Genomic DNA, 20,739 nt, shown 5'->3' with positions numbered 1-20,739 from the left:
TGGTAGTCATTGTCTCTCTATAAAATCAACTATGTTATTGGATATTGAGTTTATTTAAGCTTTTTTTTTTTTTTACTACCAAAATGGTCAATAAGTTCTTAAGACAAAAGTATCCAAAGAACCTTCTCCTTATTATATATTTTAACAATTTAGAGAAACTCACTTCATAATACACCAAGTAAAGAATTTCCACATCTCAGTCTGCCTTGACAGGCCGGAGACTGTTACATGGTGACAAATAGATTTAGACTTTCCAATGAGGGAGTTTCCAGGAGTTGAGCTGAATTAAACTTATAGAATGTGAGGTTGGAGCAGATGATAAGTAAAGGCTATTGATCCACTCTTTTAATTCTTATTTCTTTCAGGAATATCCTTTTCCATAGGAAGCCTCTCAGATAAAAGTAACCTAGACACAACTGATGTTATTCATATAATATGCATTTCACCTAGAAGGGGAAAAGGTCCGTGGTTCAGATCTTTAACTACAAGTCAAAATATTGAGGATCTCTTTACAAAATTAGATTACTGACCTCACCCCATAATTACTAAAGCAGATTTTCCAGGTGTGGGGAGTGGAAATACAGAGTTTTTAATGAAACAAAACAAAGCAAAATATTTGACGATTAGGAAGATGTGGAAGAAGTGGAAGATGCCCAAATGGATGAGTAGCATTGGGTGGTAGTGTTACTTCACTGGGACTTGCCTTTGTTATCTGTAAATTAAAAGGGTTATAGATTAGGCTTCATCATTTTAAGCTGTGTTTTCTATTATCAATTGATTTACAGTGGGGCACATTTTAACATCCTATGTTGACTAAAATAGAACATTAGAGATGAAAAAAAAAAAACTTAGCATTAAGTCTAACTCCTTGATTGTAAAGATGAAGAAACTAAAACAGATTATTTAAATGTTTTATTTTCTCTTTTTTAGAGTATTTTATACACTTTTATGGAAAAAAAAACTATCAGGTAAATGGAAATTATCCTTGAACAGTATTTCTTGATGAGTTGTGATTTTTAACCAGTAGTTTTCTACTTTAGATAGGCATTTTCATCCCAGTACCATACCCTTCATTATGCCATCACTGCTGGACTTAGGGATTTGTAAACATTTCAGAAATATTTGTTCAGAAACACTTATGTCAATTAACGTTTTTCTTAGCAGAAATTTGGAGAAAATATGATATTATTTCAATTGAGTATTACTAATATTATATGTCATTTCAGAAAGGAATAAGAATACGGCAGAGAAGAATGTTTGAGTTTCTGCGTCTATGTGTCTGCATGTGTGTGAATGCGCACCACATTGGCACAAGTTCTCCCCATAGCCTTATGTCAAAGCCAAGTACAAAAATATAAATGATCTTTGCATAATTCATTTTATCAAAAGTTTTCCATAACTTTTATTTGTTTTTGCAATGAAGATGACCAGATTATCATTCACAAAATATGATTTTATTCTACATAGAGGATTTAGCCAAACTCCATGTCATTCTGAAAACACATCTAGACCTAAAAAAAAGTGAATCTGATTCCCTACAAAGATTTTTAAAATTAAACCACTATTTGGTACTGATATGTCCTTCAGTCATAGGAAGCTACCCTATAAAGTAGGTGTGGAAACACCCGCCGTGGCATCTTTATACAGTGAGGACATTTCCATCTTTCTCCTATTCTACACTGGTCTTCAGGAAAGCTGAACATTTTTATTAAGTCTAAACTCAAAATGTACACAGTTCAACCTAGCTTTTCTTAAAATATTTTTTTTTTCATTTCAATCTTTGCAAGAAATTCTGTATTACAATTAACTCAGTAAATGATTCTCTGAGATAATAATATCTCTGAGTTAAGAAATTCTGTATTACAATTAACTCAGTAAATGATTCTCTGAGTTAATAATTGTTCATTTTCAGTGAAAGTCAATGACTATTTACAATATTTTAAAAGGAAAAAAGAAGAACAAAATAAATAAATAAATAAACAAACAAATAAACAAATAAATAAAAGGAAGTTACATGTAGGGGTGAAAGTTGACAATAGTCTCTACATGTTCAGATTCAGAAGGTAGATCACTGGGAATATAGATTCTTCCTAGGAAATTTCAGGCAAGTGAAGAAAAGCTGAGACCAGTTATGTCACCTCGTTAGAAAGGAACCTGGTGGTGGTATAGCCCAGGGAATCAAAGCCGAATAAATTTACCTCCGTAAAAGCAAATACTAGGCTTTCCCAGGCAAACCAAGAGCCTTGTAAAAGCACATCAAGGACTCCAGGTTGGGTGTGCCCAGAACTCAGGCTGATAGTAATCCTCAAGGAGATTCTTCATAAAGCAGTTGAGTCCAGACACTAGGTCCAGAACTAGGGTAGGAATGACATGTCCAGGGAAAGAAATAGGCAGAAGCAAGATACTGCATCTAGAAGCCCAGTGTTGGGGACCAGCATGAAAGAAAGAGATGCAGCTAGAGGTGGGGAGGGACGTTTCCGCTGGAAATAAGACTGGAGAGGTCTTCACTGGCACATCAGATCTTGACGGAATTTGGAGCCAAGGAGACTTGGGTAACAAGTGAAGGACCTGTTTGTAGGCAGCTAGACTGTAATCACCACAAAGCTGAAATAAGTAGAAGGTCAGGACAGCCTGAGCTCTCATCTGGGCTGTCTTTAGGAACGAGAAACGATAGGAGGCCATCAGAGGACCTCACTTTGAGGGATTTAAAAGACAGGCAAAGAGAACAAGGTGTAGACTGATACTCTTTTCAAATTCTGTTATTGTCATTTTCTTCTGACTATCACTAGAATCTAAACTTTTATCCAGATAATTGAATAAATAAAATAAGCCATCTATACCTTCATGTAGTAGACCATAAGAGCAAAATGAGACACCCCAGAAATGGAAAGTAATATCTTTCTCCAATAAAAATAAAAAATAGGCACATAATCACATAAGTCCATTTTTAGAAGAATCTAGAATATCATACAGTTGTGTATATGAATTGGTTGAGCATGGAGAAAATTCTAATTGCATCTGAGAATAAAATACAGAGTCAAAGAAAAAGAAATGCAATGTGATTATAACAAAAGGAGATGAGAATCAACTACTCTGAGCTCTGTCTAAATGAAAAACAGGCTTCAAGAAGAGGAGGGAAATGTACCCCAGGAGCAAGCATATCCAGTGTTGATCCACTGCTGTGTAATGGAAAAGACTGGGGTCTGAGATCATGACATTCTGGACCCAGAACTATTCCATTCTGCCCTGGGAGCAGGAGGTTCCTCCAGACTGATCTCTATCACACCTGTACCCTTCAAGGTTACCCGGTTCCATGAGCTCACGTTTTCCACACTCACTCAAGCAGCCTTTTAGTTCTCAAATTAACTAACTACATATTTACACAAATAAGAAAGCATCTAAATCAGTGTTTCTTGAATGTTTCCAGAAAGTTCTGTAATAACATAGGAAATGAATAGCTATCCAAAGGTCTCTCATGGTGTCTAAAATTCTTCAAACTTAGGGGGTTTTAACTTGAAAATTTTTACAGTCTTTAAATACGGATTTTTGTTTTTGTTCACTGATTATGCCAAATACTTCAAAAAGTGTCAGCAGATAGTTGGCTCAATAAATATTTGTTGAATAAATTGACAAAATTTTAAACTGTTTTAATAATGTGCTATCAGGAAAAACAAAACAAGTTTTTCTTTCTGCTCCTTATTTAATCACAGCTGGACTGAATGTACTTATTTCATAAAATTGAGTCAATGTGGATTTACATTGTATAGTAATTTCCCTTGTCATAGTGTCACCATATTTTGAAAATATGAATTCACTTTAAAATGTGCATGCAAATTGAAATAGTTTTTTTGTTTGGTTTGGTTTTATTGTTTTGCAATCTTTATAAGCATAATCAAATCCATAAGGCAAAATGGCCAGAACACTGAAAGAAATTTTGTTGAGCATCTTTTAGTTGAAAAATCAAGTGACTCATGTCATATGAAATATGTAAGGCTGCCTCTTTTATTGTCTTAAGGGAAAAATAGTTAAAGGGCCTTTTGAAGGAAGAAAAACACATGCAGATTAAATTTTATCACATATAATTGAATTAAAATTTCCAAAATTTCATTGTCATTACAGTCAACTCTACACAATTCTCACACTTTAATTCTACTGCAGTCTTAATACACCCAGCAAAAGTTTTCAGAATTCCACTTTCATAATTCGCCCATAAAATATTTTTGCTGAATAAGCCAAATTTCAGAACTACTGTTTATCCTTAGGCAGAACAATGATTTACCATTTTAACCCATGTTCTAGCGATTATCATGATACATTTTCAACTCTTAAAGAGAACAATTCTACTAAATTGAAAATCTGTTCTTCATTTTCACACGTGAAAGAGCAAGTTTTCACGCTAATTTCCCTATTTTTTACAACTGTATCTAAAGAGATAGGCATCTAAATAAGTATTTCTGCTGATTTTTAACACAATCTAGCATTTCTTTCCAGCTCAGCCCATTAACACACAAAGAAAATGAAGACAAACTGAGAGGAGGGACTATTGCTGAGCGGCTCCAGGGCTGACCGTCCCCCAAATCAGCACTCTAGATGTGTTTTCCTGCGCGCACCATCAGTGTATGCTTCTCTGTTTATTAAAAATACATCTCATATTTTAAAAATTCATTTACTGGTTATTTTACTGTAAATCATCCTTATAAAATGAATGAACAAAGATCAATATCTAATCAAATTACTAAATTATTAGTATTTAAATGTAAAATAAAGAGCAAGGTTAGCACTTAGCTCTCAACCAGTCATTTCGGGATATTCTTCCAGCATGTTAGAACTATGGAGCATCATTCCATAGATATATAACTTTCACCTTGCCAGTCTCTTTTAAAACCCCAAACAACTTTGACCATAACTACAGCAGGGAGTATCACCAAGGCTTTTTTCTTTGATATGAGGATAATATTGGCCTCACAGACTGACATGTTAAGGTGTCCTCACAATTCTGTCCTTTTGAAGAGTTTGAAGGATTGGTGTTAATTTTTTCTTAGGTGTTTGGTATAATTTAATAGTATAATTATCTGTCTCCAAACTTTTAAGAGTAAAAAAATATATTGTCTTTTTAAATACAGTCTTCAAGTGGAATTTATATTCCTAAAACCTGGGCTGAGTTTATAATATGGCATATGACTTCATTTTTGTTACGGGAGCATAAACATGCTTCATCATTCTCATGGAACTATAAAATTTCCAAAAGGAGCATAATTGTTGAGGTGCCTCTTCACTCTGGTGTCAAAGACAGATATTGTTTGGAGTAGAGGATTTCTAGTAGCTCTTATCACTACTTTATCAGTCAGAGTCCAATCAGAAGAACAGAAACGGTAGGAATTTAAACACATAAGTAGAAATTGATAATGAAGGTACAGTACTGGAATATGTGGAAGAACAAAATGGTGATGGGGACTAGAGAAGCAAGATGGAGAAAAGGATGATGCCTCGGGATGAGGCGTTGCTAATGGTCCTGGCTGGGGAGCACATGTTTGGTGCTACACCGTTGGAAGGTCTGTCCAGGCTGAACTGGGATGCTAAGCAAGGACCATTCCATAAAGAAGAAGGCTGCTTGCATTTGTGCTGTAGAATCTGGAATGACCTCACCTCATCACCACTGCAAAACTACCACCAGCTTTCATAGGGTAGGAGTTAGAAACTAGAAGCTTTTCTCTTCCTATATCATTCTGATCTGCCAGTATCAAAGGAGCCTAGGAAATACCCTCTGCAGTCTCCCAGCCCAGGTCACACAGCAGAGGATACAAAGGCAAGTGGGAAAAACCAAAATGCTTCTGTAGAACAAATTCTGAAGTGCAACATTTGATTTAAAATGCCTTAAGTAACAACAACAAAAAATGATAACATGTCATTCTCATGGGCAACTTTCTGTTTGTTCTATTTTAAAGCAAAATAAATTTATCTCAATGTGTAGTAAGATCATTTACTTATAGCTCTCAGTAAATTAACAAAAAAGACTTAAAAGGTTAAATTGGCAGAAATTTCATACTATTAGTGAAGAGAATAAATAGGTTTGGTTGCCTTCCCAAAAAATTATATTCGGGATATTAACTTGTTTGTGTGACAGAGGAAAACAAGGCAGTCTTTCGCTACACAAGTATTCAATCCATCCACAACCACCACCCCCCAAAAAGTAGAAGATTAATAAATCATTGTAGGTTATTTTTTAAACTATATTTCACATATGTGTCCTAAGCAAGCTCCTCTAAGCCAGATTATCCTAAATGTACAAAACCAGAAAATATTTTCATTCACCTAACATTTCTTTTCTAATTCTTTCATTTACACTTTAAAATGTTCATGATTATTTAAATCTCAAGCCCATTTAAGAGAGAAAAATAATACATTAGGGGCAAAATCTAATTGAAATCTTGACTTTTAAAATTATTTCTTTCCCCTAACAGTTCTACTTTCTGAAATTTTATAAGAGCAAATGGAAATTTCCAGATGGATAAGAAGGATGGCTTTTAGGAGACTGTCACAAAGTGATTGGATTTTCTGGCTTCAGTCTGTGACTGGGGTCAGAGACTTTTAGGTCTTATAAAATACAGTGAAAAGGCAGATCTGATTCTAGGTCACATCACTGTTATTGTCTTAAAATTCAAACAGTACATGTCACACAAGGGGCCACCAACATGCACAGTGGCAATGGGAGGCATAAAATAAAGCGAGTGTCCTAGGAAAACAGCAAGACACACACCATTTCACTGGCCTACATATCTCACAGAGGCATGATGAGGTGGAGACAAAGGACATGTCACGGAAAGGGCTCTAGGAGAAGGACCTCACCAAATACTATTATTTTACATATCGATAGAGAAAGAGGAATAGAAAATGGCTACTTGATTCTGACAGTGTAACAAGGAGAGCTTTTAACGGAGTCATGGGACATTAAAAACATAGCCTTGTTGGAAAGGGGGAATTCCAGAGCTCAGGCACATGTTCTTTTATCAGTGTCTAACTGGCTACCAGTAGGAGCCGGAAATGAGCTAGCAACACCAGTCATCTGAAGTTATCTCTCCTTGTTATATTAGTGAACTACAGCAGCCAGGGGAAGAAGAATTTGGAGGAGAAATTTAGAGAACTTAGTAGCAAATAGGAACTTACTCTTTTGACGGTAGGAAAAAATGTTGCTATATTTATAATGGCAACAAAATAATAAGATCACTCATGTATAATGTTATAGAAACAAATATGTACAAAGAGAAAACATTTTAAAGATGAACAAAATATGATTTATTTTTAGTCTTTCAAATAAGGTTTATCTTTTGGTGTCCTAAAGGGAAAATTAAATGTTTCCTAAAGAATAAGAAAATATTTTTTAATCTTCTAAATAAATATTTTTTATTCATTTATATTTTATAAGCACTGTGTGTTCTATTGTGTTTATTAATTAAATTTAAATAAGACACTATAAAGTTCTGAGTGACTTACCCTTTCCATTATTAAATGTTCATTCTTAAGAAAAACTGTTTCAATAAGCATATTTATGATGACCATACATGGGGGGTTGCTAGTCTTAACAATTATAAACACAGAATGTTAGTTAAATTTAAATTTTAGATAACCAGTGGATACAGACAATAGTGTGGTGAAGGTGTGGGGGGTTGGGGAGGAGGCGGTCAATGGGGGAAAGAGAGGGACATCTGTAATACTTTCAACAATAAAGGTAAATTTTAAAAAAAGAAACAATCGGTTTATAACTACCTTGTTGCTTTCTTCTACTCTGCTCCAATTGTTAACACAAAGATGGATAGATGACAGATAAATGTAGTACTTTGGATACAATTAAAGTAAAACAGTTTTTGTTGTTTGCTGTTCCTTAAAGGAGCATCACAGGGTAGAGGAAAGAAAGAAAAAAAGGAATATTTTAAAACTAGAAAGCACAGACTATGCTGACATGTTTATAACCCCATAATTGATGATTGGTAAATTATTGTGCTGACTTGTTTATAGCTCCATAATTGATTATTGGGAAAGTCACTGTGTGCCCTGTAGCTGAACCTGTTTTGTAAAGACTTTATTCAACAGAATAGAGATCAAAATAACCTCAGTAAATTGGAATACTCCCTGGACCAAGAAATGTCTAAGATATGTCCATGAAACGTCAGGTCCCCAGGCACTGGACCAAAACATGTCAGGTTCCCAGATTAGCCAGGTTAGCCAAGTGCCTAACTGCAGATTTTCGCTTCTGTACATGCTTGCTTGCTATGCCCCAGTGCATACCAGAATGCAGTTTTAAGCTTTAAAAGGTGTATAAGAAGGTCGGGGCTGATCTCTGAGAACTCTGTCACAGGGGTGTTCTGAATCAGACGCCTTCTGGGTAATAAACAGCTCTTATTTGGACTTCAACTCTCTAGTGGTCTTTCTTTGACTCTGTTGTGCCACAACAAGACCAATGTGAAGCAGTATAGTAAGAAGCTAGGAAAATTCCTTGACAAATGGAATGGGGAAACTGAGACAAATAGCTAAATGGCCAAGCAATTTATAGCTAGCATATAAATCAAAGATCTTATCTTTCCTAACCAAGGACACTTAGGAGCACGTTTCACACATTTCAAATGCTGAGGCAGAACTACCCAGGTCTTTGTCCCTCTTTGGTGACATTCTTTGAATGTGAAACTGACCAGAGAATGACCCTGACCCCTCTATAAGGTCATTTTTATGTATCCGAATATCAGAGGACACACCTGGAAAGCTGATAAATATTCTGTTGAAATTTTCCCCTGAAACCTCCTCTAACATTCCCACCTTTAGAAAACAGATAAAAACCCTTAAGATAAAGGGCCCAGTACATGTTTTCTCTCTGCTGCACACCTGAACCTTTCCCTCCCCTTTTTTCCTCAGAAATATATCTTTGTTTTCTTTCTCCTCAGTTCTAAAGGTTTCCATGAGACTTGAAACCAGAGGAGCAGCAGGCAGTACCATCTGGTCCTGGGCTAACCCCCTGAACCTGTCTCCAAGGGCTCTTCCCTTGCCTCTGTTATAGGTTGGGGGTTTGGTGGACGAACAAAATGTAATCTTGAGGTATGCATTCTTGTGGCCTGGGTAGCTAAAGGCAAATTATGCAAGGCAGTGAATGTGATAAGAATCTTGGAACCGGATTGGAAAACTGCCCAAGGGAGTGAATGTGCTTGTTAAGAATTTTGCCTGAGAACAGCCAGGTGCAGCTGGAAAAGTAAGAATGCTGGGCTTGGCTGAAAGGTCAGTAAAGATGGTATCTCAAGAACACAGTTACCTAAACACAGTGTACCCTAGGAAACTACTAAGAAATAAATTGGACTGCATCCAGAGATCAGGAGCATTTGCTCCCTTGTCATGCTCCCCTTCACTCTAAGCCAAATCTGCTTGTAGTTCATTGCATTGCAATGACCCCTGGCAGGCCGAGAGTTGGCACTCTGTAACTTGTTCTTGGGTCTGCACAGCCCAGCTGACTCTCTTATTCTGCCCCTGTGATTTTCTTTCCAAAGGACCAAGGCAGCCTTGCCTAGGCTCAACTCTCTCACATTTCCAAAGGGCCAAAGTAGCCTTGCCTAGGCTCAACTCTCTCACATTTCCCAAGGGCCAAGGCAGCCTTGCCTAGGCTCAACTCTCTCACATTTCCAAAGGTCCAAGGTAGCTCTGCAAAGGCTTACTCCTGTTGCCATGATATTGCTCTTCTATCATAAGCCCTTCTTTTATTTCACTGTCCCGAGTTTAATGAACATACTCTCAAAATCACCTGGACTTGTGTTGTGAAATCTTTCCTGTACAAAGTCAAGAACCCACATATTCCAGACTGTGCCAGGGCAGACCCACCTTGGCCCAGACCCTTTCTGGTGACAAAAGGAAGTGCTAAACAGAACTAATAATACATTTGTTGCTTTGAAAAGCAGAGAAGGTTTTAAGCTGATCTCTGTAGAACATGAGTGGAGCTCTTAATTGTAGCAAGATGGTACTGACATGTATTTTCCAGGCTTGAAAACTAAACACACAGCTCAGAAGAAAATGGAACAGACACTCAAAAGAATTCTTGTGACTATTCCAAATCACAAGAATTCTTGTGACTTTTCCAAGTCAAAAGAATTTAGAGCAGAGAGGAGTGTATAGCTTACAGTAGAATTAAACTAAAAAAGTACTTATAAACTGCTGAAAAAAAGATAAAGAAAATATCAATTAGGAAAATAGAAGCTAATTATGAGATAAAATATCATAATAAAGCTCATTTTATAAAATTTTAAATTATTGAAGAAATTTATTTAAAAATGCAATGCTTTTCCAACCCAAAAGGTAATAGAGAAAGCACTTTTATTAATTTTAAGTTGTATTTGTCCTTACTGAAAATTTAAGGAGATTTGATACCTGTACCTAAATGTAATAACTCCATTAGCCTTTTGACATATTTTCTAATATTTTATATATCATTTTGTGTGTTTTCATCAAACAATGTACACATTATTTGATGTTTGACTTTTTTTTCTTGACACATTGTGCTATAAATATCACTTTTAATATTAGTGTTTTAATGTTTGCATTATGGTTTATTTTATACAATTGGTAATATCTTGGTGAATAAAGCTTTTATTCCTTCAGATTTGCCATTATTTTCTTTTGAAACATAATTAAGTGTAGGATTTCTGAGTAAATAAAAACGAACATTTTAAAGCTTTTAAAAAATGTTGCTGAATTGCTAAAAGTTATTTTTTCTAAATAACAGTGTTTTGTTGAAGAGTTTTCCACCCCTTGTTCTTCAAGCAATTGCACAGTGCCTATGATTTTTAAATTGACTTTAATGATTTCTTCTTCTTTTTTTTATCCTCACCTGAGGACATTTTTCCATATTTCGTTCAGATAGAGTGGGAGGGGGGGAGAGGAAGAGAGAGAGAGAGAGACATCAACATGAAAGGGACACATCGAGTGGCTGCCACCCGCACAACCAACTAGGGCCGAGGACAAACTGCAACCGAGGTACCTGCCCTTAGTGCGAACCGAACCTGGGTCTCTCAGGACTGCAGGCTGATGCTCTAACCGCTGAGCCAAACAGGCCAGGGCAATGATTTCTTCTTTTTATTGCAATTAAATATGCTAAAAGAATTCAAAATCACTGGGAGTCATGATAAAGAACATCCCTGTTTTTCATCTTTCTCTCTTTTCAGGGAAAGCCCTATCTTCCTTGCTCTTATTGAAAGCACAATAAACCATTGCTAACAACCCAACAGCAGCAAAGATGAGAGGAGAAGAAATAGTAGGTGAATCTTAGGTTGCCTTCAATTATACTTTGAAACCTTAATGAACACTTGTGATCATTTTATACTCATATAGAAAAAAAGATTGCACAGCCTCATATTAATAACCCAAAGGTGGATTTCTAAATACTATATTTGGCTTTGTTACATATTTATCTTGTTCTCTTCCTATTTGTCATGTTTTCCCTGGAGACCTATGAAAGTATACTCTGGAGACCTACTGAGTTTCAGAAGCAGCTAATGATGTCTGTGATCAATGGATAGAAGAAAATGGAAATGGATAGAAAAAAATGGAAATGGATAGAAAAAAATAAGTCCCTGAAACAAAGCATCTTTTCTTTTTCTCCACCGTGCTACCAACTTCTTCACTGAGGTCAGCTGTGTGAAGGCTCTAATTAAAGCCACTGTTCTGATACACAGCCAGCACCCGACAGGTTGAATGACAACTTATCCTGTAGTCAGAGATCAAGGCTGGTTCCTAACTTTTCAAGCTAAATAGTGAATAACTGGTAATGTTTGGTCAAATATAGCATTGATTTTCCTGGCAGAGTGTCAAAAAATGGGGATATATAATTTTTGTATTAATATGCAAAGCATGATCATCTTGGTCACAATGATTATTTTAAATTACCCCCAAACCCCGCAATTGACAACAAAATTAAGTACTACCTTCACATATTACTAACCAAAAAGACATCAAATATGAGATGCTCTGGAAGCATGTCATCACTGTATCAAATGCAGTTCATTAATTGAAAAATGTTTCTGTTTATATAGAATAGACAGGATACTTGTCTAGGCATAATGAGGAGACAAAATAAGGGTGGGCAAAAGTAGGTCTACAGTTGTTCATAAGGAAAATTATACGAGAATTAATAAATAATAATACAAGAATAAATTCTGTGTTTCGTATACTCATAACTGTGACCCTATTTTTGTCCCAGCCTGTATAACAACTACACAGCACTCTCAAAGATTTCAGGATGGACAAATAAGATAATTGCACATAAAATGATAACTAACATAAACTCTACATGGAATTGAACAAAAATTTTACTGATACACCTTGTATTTCTGTAACGTTTTAGAATTCACAAAGTTTAACCTTTATAACAATTCTGTGAATCTGGTGTTATTAACACCATTCAACAGATAAAGAAATCGGGGTCTAGGTACACAAGCACTTGTCCAAGTTTCTACATCTATTAAAAGGTAAGATCTGACATAGTATTTATGATCCTGACTATTTTCGGCAATTAAATGTCTAGAAGATCAGAATTGGAGCATGGCCTGATCAGGGGAGCATTCATGCCAGATGTTGGATTTGACTAGATCTAGGCACAAGGTCACGTTAAATGCAAGACAAGTTTGTTGGCAAAAGCATGACCATGGGACTTCCTGCGGCCTCCTCTGGAATTTAGAGGGCAGTGGGAGACGAGTTTGCCTTAAGCGGGGCTTCGGGTGAGGCTGAAATGGTACGACTAAGTGCTTATACTTTATTCAGTAAACAATGGTTAACTAAAAAAATATTTGAAACGTGGGAGTGACATGATAACTTTGAAGAAAATGATAATAGGATTCAATAAGTTACCTGAGTTAGAAGTGTCCTTCCTTCCTTCCTTCCTTCCTTCCTTCCTTCCTTCCTTCCTTCCTTCCTTCCTTCCTTCTTCCTTCCTCCCTCCCTCCCTCCCTTTCTTTCTTCTTCTTTCCTTCCTTCCTTCCTTCCTTCCTTCCTTCCTTCCTTCCTCCCTCCCTCCCTCCCTCCCTCCCTCCCTCCCTCCCTCCCTTTCTTTCTTCTTTCCTTCCTTCCTTCCTTCCTTCCTTCCTTCCTTCCTTCCTTCCTTCCTTTCTTTCTTTCTTTTTTTCTTTCTTTCTTCTTTTTTTATGTTACTTATAGAAACTCAGTACTGACATACAATGACAGAATAAATGTTCAGACCGTTAACCTTGGCAAAAACATGATAGATATCATTGAATTATCAAGTCCCTTCACAGATGCTCTAATTCTGTTTGATAGTAGCTAAAGGATATCCACTTACAGCAACTGCTTCTTTGTTCCAGTGCCCCAAAATTCTAGGAATCATTTTCTGGGTAAGAAATTTGGGTCAATGCCATCTCTAATAAATAGTTTTTGTTTTCAAGTACGTTGAGCATTTTCTGAGGTACAGGGTTGTTTCTCAAAAGCCATGAGATTTCCAGGAAACTGGGAAGAGGCATAGCAGAGAGGAAGTGAATAATCTAACAGTGACAACTGGTTTGCAGTCTATGGGGTAAGGCTTTAAGACACATCAACAGATTCAGATCTGAGGTTAGGAAACATTGCTTCTTTTTCTTTTCCAGGTCAGAGCTGAAATAGTCAACTTCCAGCTTGCTGAGGCAACAAAATAAAGGCCTACCCCACTGGTATTTTCTCCAACAGAACTTTGCTCCTTTTGTAAAAGTCTCTGTTGGTGAAGAACAAGAGAATCTATGGGTTTGAAGGATTCACTAAAGTTGCTCTGATGAATACTAGGCCAAATACTTGTATAACAACATATGGAAGCAAGACACACAACAATGAATAAGATTAATTAGTACTATGGAAATATTCTCAACACTTAAATATTGGCAATAAATGTTGAAGCAATATAAGAAAATTATCTTTTCACTTACTCCTTTTCTCTCATTCTCTAATTCCAGATTCCTTGATAGTTTAAGGGTATGCAAAAGTTATTTGTTTTTATGTGGATCTGGAAAACTTAGAACAGTTAATACCCATGGGTAAGACTATAATTTATCAGGCATTATTTGACTCATAATTAAAAGACAGTCATCACTGGATCAAGTCAACCTATATTTATTGAGTCTCTGTGCACCACCAATTTAGACATCATAAAAAGCTGGTCCTTCACCCTCAAGTTTAAAAATTTGATTATAGAGAAAAATGCACATATCTTTGAAGCATTTAAAGAATTATCAGTCTGTGAGCATAAAACACGATTGTAATAGCACAAATTAAATACAAAACATACAAAAAATTAGAGTGGAAATGGCAGACTAGACGGTTTGAGTAATGTTTCTGACCACAGAAGGTACCCACATCCCACCCAGCACAAAGGAGTTTTTTAAAGATTCCCAGGCTTTGGTAGGCCCCATTCTAAGACCTAGAAGAAATAGGTCACCTTTGTTCAGTCTGACTAAAACCCTGTTGAGAATGCCAGTCTTGAAAAAAGAATGTCTCTAACACAGGAACTCAAAATTTTGAGGGTGATGAAGAAATTTCTCTAGATTCATAGAAATCCATAAGAAGATCAACAGTTTCTTTAACAAACCAAAAGATCCCAAAAATGCTATGCACAATTATCAGAGAATAAAATGTCTCGTTTATTTTATTCAACAAGTATCATTGAACACCTTTAGGTGCATTGAACACCTTTAGGTGTAGGTCTTGACAAGCACAGCCATGAACAAAACTGATCAAATTCCTTCCTTCAGTAAATATATAAATAACAGATATAGGATGCCATGTGATGATAAATAGAATGTTAAAAACTGAAATAGAAAGAGGATAGGGTGTGCTGGGGTAGGGATTCCATATTTAAACAGCGTGATTAGGCAAGAGTCATTGAGATGATATTTGAGCAACGATCATGAGGACATGAGGGAATGAACTACAAAGGTCTCTAGAGGAAAGGATGTTCTAGGTAGAGGGAATAACAGGTGCCAATGTCCTGAGGCAACAGTCTGTATATTGTTTTGGAGACACAGCAAAGAAGCCAATGCAGCTAGATAAGAGGGAGTGAGCAAGGGAGAGAGAAATGAAAAAACAAACAAACAAAAAAAAAAACTAAGGGTAATGAGGAGCTAGGTTATGCAAGGCTCTCTGAGGTGTTTTCAGACTTACATTTTTACTTCTCCAAGCAAAATAGAAAGCCATAGCAGGGCTTTTAATCAAGGGTTGACATGATCTTGCATGTTTCAAGAGTATTCCTCTTCCTCTGATAGCTATTTTGAGAAATTTTTAAAAATGTAAATTCAGCCCAGCTGGTATGGTTCAGTGGTTGAGCATTGACCCATGCACCAAGAGGTCACCTGTTCAATTCCCGGTCAGGGCACATGCCCAGGTTGTCGGCCAAATCCCCAGTGGGGAGCATGCAGGAAGCAGCCAATTGATGTTCTCTTTCATTGATGTCTATCTCTCTCTCCCTTTCCCTTTCTCTCTCTCTAAAATCAATAAAGAAAAAAATTTTTTTTGTAAATGTAAACTCATAATTCTTCTTTGCCTTGAAAATAAGGAGCCCATAAAAATATTATACAAGGGTTGGCAAAAGTAGGTTTACAGTTGTTCATGTAGAAATACTACAGTAATTAATAAATATGAGTAAGAATAAACTGTTTTGTGTGTTCCCGACTGTAAACCTACATTTGCCCACCACTGCATATCAACTGAAAAAAGAAATTTCTTTGTCCTTTGTACAAAAAAAAAGTGACAAACTCATCCTCATTTAAGCATTTGGCTGAAACACGGTGGGGGAGGGGAGTAGGCCCATCCATCCTCTCCAACTCGGCCGCCCTCATGGCCAGTTGCACACATGGAGGAAACAGCTGTTCAGGATTAGCTGCTTCCTTCCCACACTGGAGAACAGAGGAAGGTGCAGCCCTCCGAAGCTTATTATTAGCAGGTGCAAGGTGAACTACTTATCTCCTCCCCTGCTCCTGCTAATCAGCTTACACTCAAGAGCAAATCAACAGTATTTTGATTAATAGAAATAAAATGTCTTTACTTCAATTACTTTCCCTAGAAAATATAGTGCAAAACCATCAGAGTAAAATGCAAAATCCCAACCTAACACCCAAAGCTTCAACACAGCCCTGTTCACATTTTCCACTTTTCCCAAACACAGACAGTGAGCTTGAGTCAAACCGAACAACTATTTTCTGTTTCTTTTTTCCTACTGTTTACTACCCTTAATATGCTTTTCTAACTCCCATTTCCCCTGATCCAAATCACACCCCAAACTGAAGCAATAATGTAAAGATGAAAAAGCAAGAATTTAAAATGAGAAGCTCTGGGTGACTAATTTCAATTTTGGTTTCATCACTTTAAACTTTCTCAACCTGTTTCCTTATCTGTTATTGTCTACCTCACAATATGTGATAATATACCAGCTAAAGAATACATGTGAAAGTCCACAGAGACTGCAAAAATAAATACACCACATTAATTTATTTAGTCAACAAAGATTTATTTCAAGGAAAGGGAAGGGCTGAGGTGAATTGGAAGAATATGGAACATGGGAAGATATTTAGGAATAGGAAAGATCAATGGTTGGTAAGATCAAGGAGGGGGGTCTATGGCTGCCTATGGATTCTTCCCTCCTCTGTACCTGATTACATGGTAGAAAGTAATCAGTTCTACCACTAATATTGGTGGGGTTGGGGGCAAAAATACAAATGGTGGCCCATATTCTATATTTTGCATATCTTCATAACAATAAATTGCAAAATATGTGTAAAACTATGTTTTTTTATATGACTTGAAAGTCTGAAAAATATCAAAGTTGGCTGAATTCAATCACTGTATCACATTTGGTATTCTGTTGATAGACTGGTGATAAGTTGAGTCATAAAATAAAGAAGCATAATTAATAAATCATACATTCTATTAAATTTATTTTTCTTGCTTTCATTTTGAAAAAATCATTTATGATGTGTTATGAATATAAAACATACACAGATTGAAGCCTTGCTACCAAAAAAATGAATGTATGTCTCATTAACAATTTTGTATTGAATACATATTGACATAATATTTTATATATTGAATTAAATAAGACATTATTGAAATTTTAAATACATATATAGCACGCATTTACTTCACATGTTTTAGATAAAACTAGATACCGAGCAGTCTAAAGCAAATTTGGGATAACTTCCCTTTTCATTTTATTTTTGAGGCGGGGAAGATGATAGGGCATTCTTAGTGATCCACTGGTCCTTCAATTCTTTCTCTTAACAGAGATGAGAAGAACATACCAGAAGCCAGGATGAGAGGTCAAGAACCTGGCTCAGAACCCAGAGGCCTAGGTTTGGTCAACATCCATCCTTTGCTCTGCTGTGCCCTGATTTGTCCCTACCTACAGAGTTCCTATGAGCCTGATCATTAGGCCTTGTGGATGGGGGTAGAGAGACTCAAAATCAGTACTGGTTCTGCAAACGGGAACGGCCTGCATCACCTGGAGCATGGCATGATCTCAGAGTTCCCAGAAAGCCAGACCCAGAAAAACCTTCTTCCTCCAAGAAACCTGAAGTACTGAGAATTCCTTTCTAAATTAAAATCACAGGAGGGAAGGAATAGCACCCAAAGTACCTAGTACACAACTGTATTTCATATATTAGTCAAGGAGTGGCTTGAAAAGTCATTGTAAGTGACTTACAGTCTGTCAGATTGGTTCTACATCTTTAAGCATAGCACTGCTATGAATTGTTATCTGGAAGATTCAAGTAAAGCAGATTCAGATAATTCTAAATTGAAAGACTTAAGTCTCTCTCTTTTTAATCCGAATTACTGAGAGTGTGAATGTAACCCCAGGATTTAGAACATTTAGGACACACGAGCGTAGGATTGGGCCTAGGGTTTGATCACAGGGACAGGGAGGTGAATTCCTTCCCGCGAGAAGTGGAGTGTTCAGGAGAAAGGTGTTGAGGTTGGTGTGTGGGCTCCACCGTGTTACGGAGCAGTGGGGGAAGCAGGAATAGGGGTCAGTGCACCTTCTCAGCACAGACCTCAGAGCAGAGCAGGATTAGCACTGAGTGGGGAGAAGGTAACCTGGTAAAAGGAGAAAAGAAGGCAGGAAATCTGCTTGCTTTCTCAGTTTCCTCCTCTTCCCTCTTACCCTATAAAAAACACATACACACACCCCTCATGGGAGAGGTATTTCCTGAGCATTAACATACCAGGATTGTATCCAGGACACAATTATGTTTTCATCCAAAGGCATACAGACATGAGGACAACCCTCCCACCACCACCACCATCACCACACACACACACACACACACACACACACATTGTCCTTAAGAAAGTGGTAATAAGGTACTGCAAAGAAAAGCTCATGGTAGAGTGCACACACACCCTCAAGGGGTGACTAGAGCCACTAAAAGCAGGGGCATCAGGCTCAAGGCCCAGTGGTGACAGTCAGGAACTTTTAACAAACCAAGGGAGCCAAGCAGCCAAAGATGTGGCAAAGGGTGGGGGTGGGGGGGTGGCTGTTGACATTGAGTAGCAGACCATCTGTTATAAGACAATGCTGTTTTTCCAAGTGGGAGACAAAATGATACAATTGGTGTTTTAGCTGATAAGATACAGGACTCCTCTGCTTGAACTGTAAATTTTGAGGTGTAGCTCTAAGCAGGTAGAGATAAGTTTGAGGGGGAAAAATCAGATTAGGAACCTCCTCTGAATTGGGGTTAAGTGTCATGGAAACATAACAAAGGTTGGGCAAAACTCCTCTCTGGTTTTTTTTTTTTTATATCTTTAAGTTTGTTTTATAGTGTCTGTAACAATCAAAGTTAGCCTGTTATTCTGGAAGACAGATATGCACTTATATGTTGGTATTTGCCTTCTTTCATTATTTATTCAACAAAAGTTCATTGGCCTTTTACTTCTCCTTAGATCACAATGAAAAACAGACACAAGACCTTTCTAATCTTTTTACTCATCTCTTTTTACCACATCATGTAAAAACAATTCTTCTGATCAAACATTTCTGAAAGAGTTGATATTTATACGAGTACTTAGTAGCCTTTGAACATGGAGAGTATTTATTTTATTTTTTAATTCCAATCCAAACAGAGCATTTGGGAAACTATGCTAAAAGTATTTACAAAATGATATTAAGGCAAACAATACTTGCTAATTATTAAACCGGCTATAGTAGAGATATAAGATTGAGATAATATATTATTCTGCACATTATCAAAAGGAGGTCAGGGCAACTGCCAGTCATTTTTAGTAAAGTATTTTAAATCTGAACTTTCCACAAGCGTGGGACATAATTTTTTCATTGCAAAAGATTATTTTAAATTTGAAGAAATATACCACATTGACTCATTGATAATTCATTATATAAACAGTAAAAGCATGCATATATTAAAAAGCTATAAATAATTATACCAAAGAGCTACTGATATGTCTGTTTATATGATGAAGTGTGTTATGTCCTCTTTCCTCTGTTTTCTAAATTTTAGAATTTTTTCTATGAATTAAATAGTAAGTATTAGGAGCAGAGGGAAGTATTTGTACCCAGACATGCCATTCACCTGGAAAAAACTCAGATTTATAGCAGTCCAATAGTTTCTTTGCTCTTGTCTATCAGGACTACTGAGAAGCCCAGAAGAAATCCTACACCTCTGAGGTTGTGTGGCACCACAAAGGGCAGCCGTCAAGTTTACTGGGCCTCAGTGCCCGACCCTCCTTTGGTTTCTCTGAGTCATCCCTCTTCCACTGCCGGTGGTTAGCTCTGTCTTCCACTCTTCCCACACCCTCTAATTCACAGCCCCTCCTGTCTTCAACAGTTTATCTCACCTCATTTTTTACTGAAAGAGTAAAAAAATAGAAGCTATTCCACAAGAACAGGATCACCTTCCTCTCCACACTCACGTTAAGCCACCCAACCTTGAGTCCCTCCTCCTCTCAAAGGCTGACTCTCTCCAGTGCCCTAGATGTCATCTCCTCCTATTCCCTGAAGGAACTTCCCCCATCCAAAGTTTCTTCTCTTGTTTCTGTGTCTGAAAATTTCCCCTCTCTACAATCTCTTTCCTGTGGATCTTTAAATATGCTCTTTAAAACACGTCCCCAACTCAGCTTGCCCCAGGCTCCAAGTCATCTCCCTTTGCTCTTTCCACAGCCATGATGTCTGTAGCTTGGTTTGCCTCACAGCTGTTGCTTGATTTGCAGCATTCTGGCATGTGCCCATGTTAACCACATAAAATTATTCTTCTCCAGGGTCTTCAGTAATTTCCTTGTTATTAGGAATAGTTTGGAAAGTTATTATAGTCCCCTCTTTGCAGCATAATTCATTAAAAGCACTGACTGCCCTTCTTGAAAGATTCTCTTTTTCTTTTTCGCTGATCTTCCCTTAAATGTAGATGGCCCACAATTTTCAATTATCTTCTTTTTATGCTTTTTGTACTTTTCCTAGGAAATCTCACTCACTATAATCGATTTGATTAATATTATTATTCCACTCTTTTTTTTTTTTTTTTTTTTTTTTACTGCTCCCTATATATCCCACCTTACTCTAAAGAGATTTCTGTATACACCAGAGCCACAGTATAGAACAGCAGAACTTGCAACTTAGCAAGCCTCCAATTGGGTATGTAAATATAGCGGGGAACATATTAGCTTTCCCATGAGAAGGGACAGAGGAAAGAAAAATTTTCACTGGCAATCTTTCTCGAGCTCTCTAACTTGTTC

The sequence above is a fragment of the Molossus molossus genome, unplaced genomic scaffold (genome assembly GCF_014108415.1).
Source record: "Molossus molossus isolate mMolMol1 unplaced genomic scaffold, mMolMol1.p scaffold_m16_p_8, whole genome shotgun sequence".
NCBI classification, from domain to species: Eukaryota; Metazoa; Chordata; class Mammalia; order Chiroptera; family Molossidae; genus Molossus; species Molossus molossus.
Note: the sequence above shows the minus strand (reverse complement) of the source record.